Source organism: Crocuta crocuta, unplaced genomic scaffold (genome assembly GCF_008692635.1).
Source record: "Crocuta crocuta isolate KB4526 unplaced genomic scaffold, BGI_CrCroc_1.0 scaffold32, whole genome shotgun sequence".
NCBI classification, from domain to species: Eukaryota; Metazoa; Chordata; class Mammalia; order Carnivora; family Hyaenidae; genus Crocuta; species Crocuta crocuta.
This window is the reverse complement of record NW_027529424.1, coordinates 10,654,138-10,670,986: the sequence shown is the minus strand read 5'-3', so window position 1 is coordinate 10,670,986 and position 16,849 is coordinate 10,654,138. Positions and strand designations below refer to the sequence as shown.

At 46.8% G+C, this 16,849-nt stretch overlaps 1 long non-coding RNA gene across 1 annotated transcript; it reads right to left on the bottom strand.

Annotated features, from left to right (window-relative positions):
- Window positions 1-1,362: 1,362 nt before the first annotated feature.
- On the bottom strand, window positions 1,363-3,663 carry LOC144226939 (uncharacterized). Its single transcript, XR_013333788.1, has 3 exons — window positions 2,182-3,663; window positions 1,747-1,994; window positions 1,363-1,597 (listed from the first exon to the last, which is right to left on the bottom strand). It is a non-coding gene; the product is annotated as an uncharacterized LOC144226939 (long non-coding RNA).
- Between the last annotated feature and the right edge of the window lie 13,186 nt (window positions 3,664-16,849).

Sequence of the window (16,849 nt, the reverse complement as noted above, 5' to 3'; positions counted from 1 at the left end):
CTTCCTTCAGATCTGTCCATCTCGCAGACCTGCTTCATTCCCCTCCCAGAGCCTAGAATACCATGATTTTCAGTGGCTGATGGGTACGCTTTTCTCTCGAGAATTAATAAGTTCTTGGGCCAATTCTTATCGGATGAGCTGTATGGTGACAACACATCTTATTTGGGGATAGAAACTGGCTTGTATAGAAAAAAAAAGCCTTTAATTGTAATTGCCTTCGTGCAAGCAAGTCTTAGGCTACAGCTCATTTGTGCACATAAAATAATATTCCCAGTCTTTGCTTAACAAGTGAACATGCCTGAAAAAATGGGACACGTAATTACACTTGAATGCCCTCCCACTTGGGTGGCCCATGGACCGGCAGCCCTGCCATTATCTGGGGGCTTATTGGAGATGCAGACTTTCAGCCCCCATCCCTCCTACTAAATCAGAAACCGTTTTAACAAGATCGCTCAGTGATTTATATGCACAATAAAATTTGAGGCCCTCTGGCTCCATGCAAATTAAGGAATCTTTATTTCCCTCTGAATTCCTGGTACTGAGCACAGTGATTCTCCTTGACTGTGAGCGTGGTGGGGTGGGACGCACAAAGGCATGCGGGTCTTGTCTTAATCATGTTTTTTATTTTCTGGATTTTCTGGTGCTTTGACATCTTGGGCTCGCTCTTGTTGACCTGGCAGAGAGAGTCCCCTTCCAGGGTCAGCTCATTCCCAAAGGTAGCAAAACTCTCCCCTTCAAGCAAGTGCACCTTTCATAGGCAAGCCACCCAACCCAACCCTTTCCCCTACGGGGCTCTCGCACTCAGGGCCCCCCTCTCCCCTGCTGATCCCCCTCCTCTGGGGACTGAGAGTCACACGCTGTCTTTTCAAAGGCAATCATTTCCTGACCTGGTGGCCTTACCGGCCCCGATTAATAATAAAACCTACATTTTAAAACAGGCGTTCTACTGAGATGCTCTCTCCCGCAGCAGGAAGATTAGCAAGTGACTTTGGAGGAAGGATGGTTCCAGAAGGGAGAGCCCTGAGTCGGCTTCTCTTTGCTCAGACAGGGGGCTGAGGATTCGGGGGACGACTCTCACGTGTGCACCTGTTGGGTCCCTGCACCAGGCGTCCGTGGCCACAGCACGCAGGCTGGGGGACCCCTTCCTCTGATGTACGCTGCGTGAACTATCAGGAGGCTGTGACAGCCACCAGAGAAACTTTTTCCTGGTATTAAACCAAATCTTTTCAATGGACCTTTGATATCTGTACATATACTCGTGAGTGTGTGTGCACATTTGACTTAAGAAAAACAACCCCAATGAAGAGTAAAGAATTTTAAAATAGAGACATTTTACTTGAAAGCGTAATCATCTGATCCCAGAACAACGGTGGCTCAGAACCACGGAATAATGTTCGTTTCTGTCCCTGGGCACGTGCTGGCTGCCGTCATCTGATGAAACGCATCAGTCCTGTGGGTCTCCTGCCTCCACTCGCCCGTCGGCTGTTTTGATCTGTTTTCCTCGTCCTCTGGGGATCCGGCTGGAATCGGAAGGCAGACCTCGGACCGTGAAGCATCTTGTCACGTATACTGGCTCTGAGCTGGGAAATGGTGTGTCCTTAAATTTTTTAAAACACCGCATATGTTTTTTAATTAGAAAGGTTACCTAAGAAGACAAACGTGCCAGTCTTAGGTATTCCTTTTAATGGAACACCAGTCTGAGGGGGACAAGAAAGCTGTTTCTCTGAGCCCCTTACTATTCGTCACCTCGGGCCAGATGCCAGTGGCGCTGGGATCCCGCCTCAAGGCTACAGAGCATAGCTGCGCAGGTGGAGAGGAGCTGGGAGAGAAGCCATCTGTGTCTGGAAACCATGCAGCAACGGGCCATCTTCTGTTGGGAAATACTCCGACTGTCGCTTGAGGAGGCCTGCAGGTGTGGCTCTGACAGCCCCGGGCACGGATGCCCTGGGTTTGGCTCCTGGCGTCGACGCTGAGCGATTGAGGCGACTCACGTTCTGTAAGATGGTGGGCAGTTGCCCCCCATGGACACACGCTGTGCCTTCATCAAACAATTCTCCCTCCCGCTTCTGTGGGTAACCTCCCCCCTCCCTCCCCGGCCACAGCCTCGGCTCCTGCCACCTCCAGTGACCCGCGTGGCATCCCAACCCAGATGGGGTCACGTCAGCACCTGTACATACTCACTCTGACCACCTCCTGTAGGCCCAGCCCCCCAGCCGCCTGGGGAGAGAATCACAGAGAGAATCGGGCTCCTTGCCCTCCGCGCATCTAACAGAGCGGCCGCCCGCAGACAGGCTGCCGCCCGAGAAAATGCCAAGGTCCCGGGGCACACTCCACGTGCAGCAAACTGAGTGGACGGTGTGTTAGCCTTATTTCGATGTGAACGCTCCTTGCGCTGTTTTACAAAGGGCAGACCACAGAAAACCTCGTGAGCAGGAAAGTGAGCATCAGAGACTGAGTGTGTGGATCTGCAACTTTAGCTTTCACATCTGAGTGTGACTCATGAGTAAACATTAGACGTGAGTCTGAGTTAGGTTGGTTTCAGTTAACTATAAATAAGAACAGTTTTCAGCTAAAATAGCACAGAGCATTTTATTATTTAATTTCCCCACTAATTTGAGCTTGGAAGTTGAACTTTCAGCGTGCCGGAGCCCAGCACCACCGGGCTTTTCCTGTTTCCTCGGGTGGCTTGGCCATCGGTATTCGCATGGCTGGACTGCACAGGGAGGTGTGCTTAAGTGATACTGGACCATAATTAATGAAAAGCAATCTTGTCTGGTCCAAAGCCCAGAAGCTGTGAATTGAAAGGGATCCAGGTTCATGTTCAAATTCTGCCATTTACCATCCACAAGAGCACCCCAATGTTCATAGCAGCTCTTTCAACAATAACCGAATCATGGAAAGAGCCTATTTGTCCATCACCTGACGAATGGATCAAGAAGATGTGGTTTACACATGAGTTTCGATGGATCAATTTTTCTTTTGTAGCCCCTGAAACCGGGGCTAACGAAAAGATCTCCCTCTCAGGCAGTTGTGGGGTTGGCTGAGACACGGCAGTAAAAACTCCGGGTGACGTGGAAAACGTCAGTCAAGTGCTGACTAGTGCAAACCTCTACGTGCCGGAGAGAACAGAATATTTGGGGATTATGAGCGAAGCAGACACACTGCTGCTGAGATAATTTATCCACAGTGGTTTGCAGCCCCTTTGCACCGTTGTGACAGGAGTGACCACAACAGAGCAAATTCCGACACGGAGGGACATCTTGAACAATTTCATGGGTTCGGCATTAATACTGCTCAGTGCCTCAGGCAGACGAAGGACCCCCAACTATTCACGTGCCCGCCATCACAGTCGGCTTTCTGTTTCCAGGCACTGGTCTCTACTCCATTTCCCTTGCCGCGCGGCCCCGGGACTCTTAGAGATGCTTACAGCAGAGGCCTGCCCTGCAAAGGAAGGTCTCCTTAATAAGGATGGGCAGGGAGGGGCAGCGGCGGGCAGATGTGTACTCACTCCTGCCTTCTGAGCCCCATTCACACAGCTCACAGAGAACACTCTGGAGCCTTGAAGAGAAGGGAGCCCGCCTGCCCTGCCCCGCGAAGCCCTGAGCAGCCTGCGGCAGTGGGCTCTGGGCAGGTGGTGGCCAGAGCTCCATCCTTGGATATGAGGTCCCTTTGAGAAGGTGCCGTGAAGTCTGAAGAGTGACCCCCATTTCTGAGTTAGGTTCCTGACTCTTCCGGATTCTTTCTTTAAAAAAAAAAAATTGTTTTTTTATATTTATTTACTTTTGAGACAGAGAGAGAGAAAGACAGCAGAGGAAGGGCAGAGAAAGAGGGAGAAACAGAATGCAAAGCAGGCTCCAGGCTCTAAGCTGTCAGCACAGAGCCCAGCGCAGGTCTCGAACCCACAAACCATGAGGTCATGACCTGATCCGAGCTGTAGTCGGGCGCTGAATCGACTGAGCCACCCAGGAGCCCCTCTTCTGGATTTTTTCACTCTGGAATTGACTCAGTGGCGAAGATCACAGGCGCACTGACTTCCTGGTGGGGGAAGCCTCCAGTGCGAGTGATCACACGTGTTAGCTGGCTCGGCTTCTCCAAGCTTCCCGCTGTCTCACCAGGAACGCGACACACAGGTCACAGGTCCCCGCGAGGAGGGAGCGCCCCGGGGGCGTGCAGTAGGCGCCCACGTCCTGGCCGTGCTTTCTTGCCGTGGCCACGTTATCCTGTACCTCCTTGCTTTCCCCTCTCAGCGGCCACACCTCTCTCCCATTCTTACCGCTGCTGCCACCTGCTCCGTCTGGGGTCACCCCTCTGTGGCCCTGGCGGACTTTGAGACCTCGGCTTTCCTCCAACACTTTATCCTCCGCTATTATCCACTAAGCACCGCTGTGCACATCGATTACCTCCCAACACCTTAGAATTCAAGGTCTATGGATTTCCTCCACGCCCTCAACCTTAACCTTTGCCTCACATCTAGGATCCTCCCAAGGGACACACCCAGGAGCCACCGGCCATTACCGGGAACTGCTCACTCCCGGAAACGCCCCATCCAGGGACACACCCCCTCCTCTCCTTCCTCTCCTTCGCCCTCCCCGGGCAGGCAGTCTGCCTCCCCTCACCGAGTCCTGATCGCTGTCTGCACTCGCCGTCTGGCCTGCCTGCCCCTGTCCCTCCAGGCCTGGACACAGGACCCCCCCCTCAAGTGTTGTGACCTCGCTCACTCAGCAGATATTTACTGAACGACGATGCCGTCCGAAGCCATCTCTCCCCACGTGCCCTGTGGTGCCCTTCCATCCTCTTACATCGCTTCCTCGCCTGGGCTCAGACACTCGCTATATGCCCGTATTTTACGAAACCTACGGCCATAGCGATCATAAAATGCACCCTTACATTATGCACTGCGTAGAATGAAAAAATACTGCCAATTAACGTTGAAGAATGCCATCAATTATAAGAGGCATTCTGCTTTCAGAGCTGTTAAAATATGAAAAAATATGCATCTTATAATATAAAAAGTAATGGTATTTGTGAGATCAATGCCAAAACACTTCCTAATCTTCCTTTCCCTTTAGATATTAAATTTCTTAAAATAGCCTGAGCAGCGGGTTTCTGCCTTCCCACATCCTCCTCTCTCTCCAATCTGCCTCCCTCATCTAATGAAATCGACCTCGTAAACAACACCAGTCACGTTACGATGGCCGAATCCAAGGAGGGGGTCTTAGGCCACACCTCACGAGGCCACAGCACAGGTGGCTCTGCTGACGGCTCTGCTTCGCCCCNCTAACCGTTCTGTTTTTCAAACTGTTTCATTCTCTTCTACGGGCCGCTCGTCTTTCTGGTACTTTGTGGTCACACCTGCTATCCTAGCTTCCTAGGATTCCTCTCCTGTAGAAACTTCCAGAAAGGCCTCCCTGACAGCTCTCGCTCAGGCTACTTTTCACGTCCTTTGTTAACCCAGCAAACAATTCCGTCTTCACATTGACCGTCATCAGCGTCGGGCAGACGGTCACTTCTTCCTGAGGGAAGATACATCTTTCCAGGGCCGTGGGAGAGGGGCCCACCTGGTCTGCCTCCTGGTGTCTGGTGCTGCTTACTATCCCTGTCCCTCTCACCTCCGGCACCCTAGGGCTCCGTCCCCGGGGAGTCTTTCTCCAGGTGGCCTCTCCAGCCTGCCTGCTTTGAGTACTGTCCAAGCCTGACCTAGAGCCCCTAAACTGCTATCTCAGCCCAGACCTCTCCGCGAATGCCAGGCTGCCTCACTGTCCGCTTGTTTAGCCGATCGGTGTCTGAAACGGATGACATCCAAAGATAAAGTCCCAGTTTTCCAAAACTCTTCCTTCCATCTTCTTCTCCATCTCAGAAAACCTCAACCTTCCCCTTCTTGTTCCTCAGGAAAAAATGCAGAGGGCTCTCCGTGGTTCCTGCCCCACACCCCACATTCCACCCCTGCCCCCAGCCCTGACTACGCACACAGACCCAGGCCCCTGGAGGCCACGCGGGTTGAGGGGCCCCTCAGTCAGTGTGTTTGTGGCCCGCACCCCGTGCTCAGTGCACCCCAGTTGTCAACTGCAACGCGGGTGGCCTGGTGCCAGACCTGGGCGCCCCCCGGAGGAGGACACCTCCCAGTCCCCTCCCCTCCTCCTTCCCCTCCCCTCCCCTCCTCCTTCCCCTCCCCTCTCCCACACCTCCCCATCCTTTGGGATGCCCAGACCTTGCCTTCAGGCCCCTGTCAGGGCTGCTCTCTGGCCACTCCAACTGTGTCTATTATTTTTGGTGCAATATTTCTTGGGTTTTGTTTTAACTTCCCCTGACAGTTGCCTATAATCATTTTGTAAAAGTGGGAATAGAAATTCTAAGAGCAAATAAGGAGAATTATACCCATCAGTGGCTAAGGTCAGCATAGGGCCAGCACTGACAATGTGAGAGTGTATATACGGTTTTTAAAAATAAAATTCCACAAAGAATTCTCCCTTTCAGCTTGCAAGATTACAAACCCTGGACCTTATCCAAGGTCCTAAGTAGTGAACGTGGGAAAATACCCATTGAGTTTTTCTCTCCAATGACTAAAAATGTCTCATTCCATGGAGACCTCGCCTAATGTTTGTATTAAAGCAAATGATTTGTGAATAAAAACTTGTGGTACAATATATACTGAAAGTATGGGGCAATTTAAAATAAAAAGTACCTACGACTCAAATACTGCTAAGTGGAAACTTCCAGTGTTTTGTAGAGGGTTTGACATTTCAGAATAGGAAAACCAGACCAGAAAGAAAAGTCTCCTTGGAGAATACCTCTTGTTTTCCAGTTATTCAATTTATCCGCTCTTGATGTAAAACAGATTTGGACATAGGCGGTGTAAGTGGTAGACAGACAGTTGTATCGATCCAGAGGCCATGCCGAGTGGGCCCGGTGGTGTTCCTCCAGAAAAATGCTCCTGTGTTCCCAGTATAAACACTGTAGGGGCTCATAGATGTTTCTGCGGACAGCCTAGGGCCCTTCATGTGCCTCACTCGGGTTCTATCCCATGACCTCTCACCCTTCGCAGTGTTCAAAGGCCAAGTTAATGAAATTCTTAAGCTTTAACACGGTCTTTAATCAGAGTAGACAAGGTTGCCCCAAGCGAGCTCTTGTTGGAAAGTCTAGAGTAAGAGGAGATCCATGTAAGAATCCCTTGGAGCTGAGTCATGGTCACATGACTAACAGCCCCCACCCCAGTTCCTGTGTGAGTGGTAGCAATGACCATATCCCCTTATGAAGCTCCCATCTCCCTCTCTGGGCTTCTCTGGTCGCCGGGAAGCCACAAACTCAGACATTCCAGTGCTCTTTGCATCTGACTGTCAACAGACGACAGGAGATTGGAAGGGTTACATGACACACCTGCATACGTACTTCTGATGGTATCTGTGAAGGAGGCGGTGCAGTAAGGGATTCCGTTGTCTGGGAATTCTTAAGGTCTTAGTAGAAATCCAACAACAGAAAGCAACTTGTCGAAAAATTCCAGAGGTGTAAATTTCTTTTCCCACACTTTCTCTAGAGATTCTTTCCATGTTTACTGTGTGTGTGTGTGTGTGTGTGTGTGTGTGTGCTTTAAGCTCCTTTGGATTACTCTATTTTCCGTGCCCTGATGGAGTGCTCTAATGGAATGTCAGCCGCTCGTTTGCAATGTGTCCCCTGCTTTACGAAGTACAGTAGAGTGACAAAATGGGGAAGCACTCCACTTATGAGAAGGTTTCCTTACGTGCGAGTTGTCACAGCTTGTGTGGGGCCTTCATCCCGTCTTCCATGGATCCTGCCAATAGCATCTGGTGGTCTGCTCCTGGCCTTTAAAATTCTGCAACAAAAATCCTTGGCGTTTTGTAGAACTAGAAACACAAACCTCACTCTAAAGACATCACTGTTGGAGTTCTTAATTTTCATATGCTGTATCCTGCAATACTGTCATTGAAGTTTACAATTGTGCATCACACCTGAAATGGTTTTCTTCCCCAACCCAGGAATGACCAACCAAGAGCATCCAAGAAGCGATTGGAACACAAGCATCCAAGGCAACTGGGACAGATCACAAATGTGTGTGGCTAAAAAAAGACTAGAAATAACAAAGTAAACTGTCCTACTTTCTAAAATCACAGGAACACACACACCCACCGAATGTGTGGGTCCACACCCCTCGTGTCAGAAAAGCACCATCACAGGGATCCAAGCTCACCCTCTCTCACCTCCCTTCCCTTCTCCTCTCCTTCGAAAGGGCATCTGGGCATCTGTACATATGCCTAATGATGCTTGTTGCCCGCTATCTTTTTTTTTTTTTTAAGTTTGTTTATTGTTGAGAGAGAGAGAGAGAGAGCATATGTGTGGAATGGAGAGAGAGAAAGAGAGACAGAATCTCACAGACTCCATGCTGTCAGTATGTAGCCCAACTCTGGGCTCGAACTCAGGAACTATGAGATTCTGAGCTGAAATCAAGAGTCAGTTGCTTAACCAACTGAGTCACCCAGGTACCCTCTGTCTTGTTTTTCTGATTGACTTCTTATCCATTTTTCTGGCACTGGTATCTTTTCCAAAATTTAGGGGGCACTTCTGGTTTAAAAATCATGGAATAATAATTAATTTGTTTTATTAGTTCCATAATTTCAATTTAAAAAGAATGCAGATAACAGAGACAGGATGTTTTTGTGAAGATATCTTCTCTCAAGATACAACATAACACAAATATTAGCATAAATTATTTAATTCTTACTCAAAAAGTATTTAAAAATAATTCTTATTGGGGTACCCGAGTGGCTCAGTCAGTTAAGCGTCTAACTTAAGCTCAGGTCATGATCTCACGGTTTGTGAGTTCGAGCCCTGTGCTGGGCTCTGTGCTGACAGCTCGGAGGCTGGAGCCTGTTTCAGATTCTCTGTTTCCCTCTCTCTCTGACCCTCCCCTGCTCATGCTGTCTCTCTCTCTCAGAAATAAATAAAACATTAAAAAAGATTAAAAATAATAATTATTATACGTGTTTGTAATTATAAACATAAATAAATAGCAATAGTTTACCCATCGATTGTCCACAGTTTAGCAAAGATAATCTGTCTATTTTTTTTTTCATCAAGGACAGATTAGGGGTTAGAATTCCAAGCTGTATGAACTCTCTAGGTTGAGAAGAGCCGGGTAAGTGTCCACAGTAGAAGGAGACAGGAGAATGCGGTCATGTCCCTCACAGTTGGAGATATGCTCCCACCCTCACCCCCACCGGAGGGGGGACTTTAAAGACATACTCGTATTTGGTCGTAAGTTAGCTTCCCTGAGAAACAAACTTGAGAGATGGAACTTTATCTACAGCTTCCCCCCCACCCCCGATGGTTTCAGGCACAGGGCTGTGGGGGTTCAGGGAGTAGAGGGAGGAAGTAAATGAGCCAAGGGAACCAGGATTCAGTCCCAGCAGTCCCAGTTGGGACTCAGGCTGGATGCCTTTTAGAGGTGTTCTCACTTGATGCCTTTGTACCTAGCGCTGGCCAGTCATTGGATGCAAGTTGCCCTTAAATAGGGGGCGTTATCCTTGGGCGACGGGGCTCTCCGCAGCTGAGGGGGATTCTCAGCGCCCTCCAGCAAGTCTTTGGCGCACAGGGAGGTGGAGGGTGGGCATCTTGGTAACACACCCCTGCGTCCACTCCACACCCACACTCCACACCGCCTATGTGTGTGTAGATACATACATGTTTGGATATGGAAGTGTCACACATTCATCCCACATAAATCGTTTATACTACTGCATGTTATGAATGTGTCCTAGATAGAAGTGATCAGAGGTGCTCATGGATTTATTTCTCTGTTCCTTAAATCACAGGCCGACAGTCCCACATGGGCAGCAGGACTACAACCCCCCTAGGCTGCCTCTCTGCTCGGCGACTGAATTCCCAGCCTCTCTGGGAAAGATGGATCCCGTTGATACAGCTGTTCAGGAAGAAGACAGCTTTTACCACCCCCCCTCCTTAAAGAATATTAATGCTAATTCTCAGCCACAGAGGCTGTCTAGGATGTGGCTCTGACCTACTTTGGGCTTCTCTCTGTGCCCCGATGATGTTACAGACCCTCGACTCATGCATTTGACTTGCCATGGCTCATAGTGCACAGTGTAATCATTTCTCTCACTTTTATTCTAGAAGGATGGTCTCGCCTGAGCAGCTGACAATGGGCAATTCAGTCCTATTCCATCACTGACAGATAATTTAATTTGCTTTACCAAAATCCTTTTGTTTTACCTCTAACTCTTTCTAGATGACCTCTTCAGTAATAATTGTATCTTTGCAGTCTTCAGACATGCTTTGTTCCCATCACAAAGACTGCATAAAAATACATAGGTTACGAAGACTCTTTTTGTCCTGTGGAAGGTCAAAGTCAACTCCTTTATTGGAACCTTCCATAGTATTTATAATCAGGAGAACTTCATCAATGACAAATGGAAATACAAATGCCCTACAAGGAAAGTAGATACTTACTATAATTGAATTATAATTTATGAAGCACCAGAAGCAATTTTGATATAGTTGCGATTTTTTTAAAGATAAAAACAATTTGAAATAAATTAAGTAGTCAGTCTCAAGAACGCATTAAGTCGTGCTGAGGAGCTTAGACTCTGAAGCCTGATTGCCTGCATTTGAATCCCAGCTCTGTCCCTACGGGCTGTGTGACCTTGGGCAGGTTACTTCACTGTCTGGGCTTTAGTTTCTTCATTTCTGTGAGATTTAAGTGAGTTAACATTTAAGTGAGATTTAAGTGAGTTAACATATGTAAAGTGCTCGGAACATTAACTGGCACAGAGTAGGTAGTGCAAAAATATTAGCTAATTTATATGAACTATTCTTTTTAAAACCATTTTTTAAATGCTTATTTTTTGAGAGTGAGACACCAAGCTGGGGAGAGGCAGAGAAAGAGGGAGAGAGAGAATCCCAAGCAGGCTTCACACCATCAGCGCAGAGCCTGACTTGGGGCTCGAACACGCAAACTGTGAGATCATGACCTGAGCTGAAACCAAGAGTCCGATCCTCAACTGACTGAGCCACCCAGGTGCCCCTGGTATGAAAGGTTCTAAAGCAAAATTAGTTCCACCTTCTAATAGAAGCTTTTGGGTCTTGCTATACTTATGTATCTGTTCAAATTTCTTAGTGCCTTGAGTTCACATTGACAGCAAGGATAAAACAGATGGAGAAGGGAACTGGTATTTCTCAAGTGCCTAAAACATTCTGATCACATATCCATCATATCAAAGGCTCACATATTCCTGCAGATGGGGAACAAGAAAATGAGATGAAGTGACTTCCCTGAAATCACAGGGCTTCTAAGTGGCACACTCAAATTTGTGACTACCTCGGTCTGCCTCTGAAGTCACTTTGTCAGATGACCTGGAATGCCCAGAGGTTTACTAAAAGAGCACCTTAGAGACCAGAGATTGCTGGTGGGGCAGTAGTGGTCTCTCCTCCCTCATGCTACTGCCCAAGCCCTGTCCAAGCTGCTGATACCAAAAGAGAAAGGAATAAAGCCATTAACTTTGAGCTAAGTGCGCCTCTGGGTTCAAGATATTATAACATTTGGTAAATGCAATCATCTATCTCCTCTGTTCTGCGTCCAGACAGCATGAGATCCCGCTCAGAGGCACGGTGATGGCGTGTGAGCTTCCTAAGCTTCCGTATTTATGTGTTCTCACTGCTGCTGCTTTTGAAATTAACAAAAAGTGTGTTAACCTTTTCCCACGGTAAATATAGGGGAAATGATAGCCCATATCCAATCTTCTCTAGAGGGTTTGGGTTTTGTTTGTTCTTAGTCTATGGATTTTGCTGAAGTTGACCTCCAGATCAGGTGGGGATCACCTGGGTCCTGACAGCTAGAGTTCTCTGTCCTCACCCTGGTCTCCTGCTTCCGGACGTGCACATATGCCTCCACTGGCCATTCAGGGCCAGCCCTGTGGCTATGGCTGAATTATGGGGAGGGGGAACATGGTTTTACCGTAATTTCTAGCTGTGAGAAGAATGAAGACTAGCCTTGCCAATGGTCATCCATATCACCCCAAGAAGAGAACATTTAGGTTGGGAGTTAGACAGAAGCATTTTTTGTTCTGCATCTACCGAGTCCCAAGACACTGAGTTTCACGGCTGTGTGAGCGACCAAGGGCCGGCTCCTGTCTCTTTTCACATAAACTTGCTTGAGTTAGATTTCCATTCCTTGCAGGCAACAGAACTGTGGCTGTGTATCTTACCATCCCTCACATTTTTCTCGCTTTGAGTCCCTGCTACATTTACAGGTTGAGGCCCTAACAAGTTCGTTCACATTAAGAATTTATAAAGATACATCGCCATTGCAACTGGGCTTCTGAGCTCTTAGTTGGTAAATAATGTCACTATATGCGTTTCTGCTTCATTCTTTCTTTAAAAATGATTAGGAGAGACTCTTTGGAGGAGGTATGTCCACCTCATAAATGCCCGGCACTGGGCTGAGCAAGTTAACCGGGTGTGGTCTTCCTCTAAAAATCTCTGTGCGTTTTGGAGATTTTTAAAGGGTCATTTACCCTTCCCATTGATGTGGCTTAAAATGGTGAGGGTTCTGTGTTGGCCGTAGGACCTAAGCTTATTGCTAGTATTTTTTTTTTATTATATCTTGTTTTCTTTTTCTTTTTTATTATAATTTGTATTATAGAGAGAGGAGGGGGAAGGGAAGGAGATAAAGGGAGAGAGACAGAATCTCAAGCAGGCTCTGCACTGTCAGCGCAGCGCCTGATGCATGGCCTCATCTTACAAATCGTGAGATCATGACCTGAGCCAAAAGCAAAGAGATGGATGCTTAACCGAGTGAGCCACCCAGGCGCCCCATCTTGTTTTCTTATAGTACTTTGGGAAACTGTACAATATCAAGCATCTTCCTTGGTGCCGTTGTACTTAGGGGTCACTGTGCTTTGCTGAGGAACGGGGAGAAGGAGGTATTCAAAGGAACTGGCGTTTTTGCATCTCTCTCCCTCTCTCTCTCAGTCTCTGTCTCTCTCTCTATCTAGACATCTTTTTACCTCTCACCTTCCTTCCTTCCCACCTTCCTTCCGTGCTTATATTTAGCCACCTCCAGCCTAGGAGAGACAGGTCATCTGTACTCAGTGAACCTCCTTGAGAAGAATAAGTATTTTTCTTATTTTTTAAGAAGCCCACAGAGAAGCTCAGACAAAAGAGATAAAGAACAATTCCGAGATGCCACTGGTAGATAATAACTGCTCAATTATTTCCCAAGTGTTGTCCAATAGGAAGTGGAATCATTTTCTTAAAAAGCACTAGAATTCACTGTCCCCCCCCACCCCACAAAATCTAGGGTAACTAGAGTAAAGCTGTGTTGGCCTGTAGGCAGCTCGGGCTTTATTTGAATATGACGTGTGTCTCAGTCCATGGCGATTATTTGAATATGGCTGCTGTAACAGATGTCACAGACTGGATGCCTCCAATAGGCCCCACACCTCTCAGGGTTCTGGAGGCTGGACGTGCAAGATGAACACCATCACAGGTCATCTGGGTGGCTCAGTTGGATGAGCGTCTGACTCTTGATTTTGGTTCACATCATGATCCCAGGGTCCTGGGATTGAGTCCCATGTCAGGCTCAGCACTGGGTGTGGAGCCTGCTTGAGACTCTCTCTCTCCCTCTCTCTCTGTCCCTTCCCTGTTTGTTCTCTCTCTCTCAAAAAGAAAAGGGATCGATACCATCACATTAGGGGTTAGGGTTCAACATAAGAATTTGGGAGGACACAGACATTCATTGCAGGTCAGCTTTGCAACCCCAGTGGGGGTTAAAGGCCCAAGAGCTGTCACCAGAAGCCTAGCCAAGAAGGGAAGCTTAGAATCACATTGTCAACCAGAGGTACTGGCAAACATCAGAGCTACCGGTGACTTCTAGAAGCCTCCACTGTGGGCAAATGCATTATTGGACTGAGGGATTCACACACATACACAAACGAGTATAGTAAAATCAATATTAAATCTTGTTTTCCTGTTAATGTCCAATTAGATAAGTTTTGACAATTGAATACATATTTGTAACTGACTAAACTCCAAATAAGAAAAAAGACAGTTTTATTTCCCCCCGAAAGCTCTCTCATGAGCCCCTTCCAAACACTTCCACCATAAACCCTCAGACTCTGATTTGTATCAAATGCAAGTGTCGCCTGCATTTGATTTCATATAAAAAGAATCATATGTATAGTCCAGCTCCTTTTAAAAATATATACTTGAGATTCATCAAGTTGGTTGCATGTGTAGGCAGTTTAAACACTTTTTTGATTGCTGAGTTGTGTTCCAGCAAATGGCTTTTCCACAGTTGTTCACCTAGGAACAACTTGATGGACGTGGGGTTGTTTGGGGCAATGATACATGAGTGTATGTCTAGTCTGGCCCTGTCCAGAAAATATCCGGAGCTGTAATTGTTCACCAGAGACGAATCGAGCCCAGTCTATGGGTAGGAGGGGAAATCATAACACATTTCTTTTGTTAAGAAAAGTTTAGGCTGCAGCCTAAAGGGACAGGCTGCTCCTGGTGCAGAGAGGCTGGGGGAGACGTGTTCCTGGGAGAGGCACTGCGTTCCAAGTCCTGAGGCTCCACAGGTCAAGGTTCATTCCGGAAACCAAAACAGTCAGTAAGCCAGAGCTTACCTGTGTGCAGAGGGGGGCTTGGGAGAGAGAAATGGGAGCAGGTCCTGAAGAGCTGGACAGCATGAGGCATTAGGACATTGGAACTATATTCTGAGGGACATGGGAAGTCACCAAAGAGTTTGAAGCCTACACACTGATTGGATTTTCCATCCCAAAAGCTCTCTGGTGCTAGTGTTACCTTCTTTGTTTGTTTTCCTTATGCTTTCTCTGGGTGTAGGAAAAGAGTGTTTTGTTTTGTTTTCCTCTCCCCTCTCCACCCTCGTTCTCTGCCCTTCCCTTCCCTTTGTTTATTTCTGACGACTTAAGAAGAAACCACTGTCACTAATACAAACTCTCCAAAATGATCGCCTTTTACGACAGTTCTTGCCTGAGCCCTTGCTGCATTCTTGGGACAGGCCATCGTTGTTCATTTTTATGTGTGAGAAAAAGAGCCCTTTCTGCCTTCATATTTTGAGCTGCACTAGAGAAAACATAACATTTCAGAAAAGCGACTAGGTGTAGTACTTAGACACTATCCGGAAGACAGAGACCCAGGGACCCACAGACCTGGAAGTGATATTAGTGTGCTTAGTCTTTATACAGATGAATCTGAGGCAGGAGTCAATTGACTCTCCATCCCAGCTGAAGTGTGCTTAAGACGCTGAAGCCTTCGTGATGAGTTTCACTTCATTTCAGTAATTGTAGCCACTATAGAGAGCCCTTCCTCATATGATTTAGCAAATCTGTTTGGTACAACCCAGGTCCTCACTCCCAGGTCTGTTTGACGGTCCCCAGGACAAACCTGGCACATCATTGTCATGACAACCTGTCTGTTGTCTTAAGATACATGGCTTGTGCTTCTAAGTCTTCTCTTTTCCAGATTGAAAACTTAGATTTCCTTCAGCCACCCTGGGGAACACAGCTCCCTGGCCTTCCTTAGCTGTTTCTCTGGACATGCTTCGGAGTGAGGGCTCTGATCTGACTCTGCTGTTGAGCATGAGCAGTCCTCCACTGGTGGTAAAAGAGGACTTAACGGAGCAGGGAGACCCTCTCTCCTCATCTATTCCCGTAAGCTCTGGCTCGGAAGAAGTATTTTGGTATACGCTTCTCAAAGTCAACTTGAACTGAAGTCGAAATAACTGTGGTATAACCCAGGCAGATTTGTAGCTACAACCATCAAGCAGGAATTCCATAGCCAGAATCTAAGAAGCAAGCCACCTAGTTCAGGGGCTAGTTCAGCCACTTGTATATAGTAAAAGCAACTTTGTCATTTCATATTCAACCTAGAAGTTCCACTCCTACCAAAAAGCCAAAACAGGTGGAACAGGGCTGTCTGATTGATCTTTGTGCACAGACGGGGATTTTCCATATCTGCACTTTCCAATATGGTAGCCCCTAGCCATGTGTCTATGGAGCCCTGGAAATGAAACTGAATATTTAAATGTTCTTTCATTGAAATTAAAATAGCCACACATGTCTAGTGGTTAGTGAATTGGACAGTGCAGGTTCATAAGACCACTCTGTCCCCAAAAGGGACGCAGAGGTGGGGCTGATGAGAACGTTTCAGGGATAATTGGCTGTGGGCCAGTTTTCTAGAACAAACATTGGAGATAAATGAATTCCTTAACTTCTAATTGTAAATAGATCTTACGGGCAGATTTTTAAAAAGCACTGTAGCTACACAGATAAAATTATTTTTCACAAATGCATTTGAGTTAAGCAGTATTAATTATCATTTTACAGATGAGGATAAGTGTGAGCCAATTGTCTAATGCATGTACATGTGTATGATTATATGTAATATAATTTATTTTACCATTAAATCTAGGATGTCTGTGATATTACCAATCTTAATATTAACATGATGTGTATGTGCATAGAACTGTACATATGTTATATGTATGCACGTGCAAATTTATACACCTACATATATAATGTGGACATTCATGTTTATATTACATGTATTTGATAGGGAAAAGTTCACTAGTCAGGAATAGTATTTCTAAATGAGAAGTCACCTTTCTATCTAAGAAAAATGATAGTGAATAAAGTCATCTGAAAACTGTCTAAGATCAGCTATAGAAATTAAAACATTATATATTATCTTTTTCATTTCAGAAACTGCCTGGTCATTAATGAACACATTTTTGTCACACAGAATTTGAGCACCAGAACATACAACAGGAAGATGTTTCCCATTTGCTGGTTTCCATGCTTCC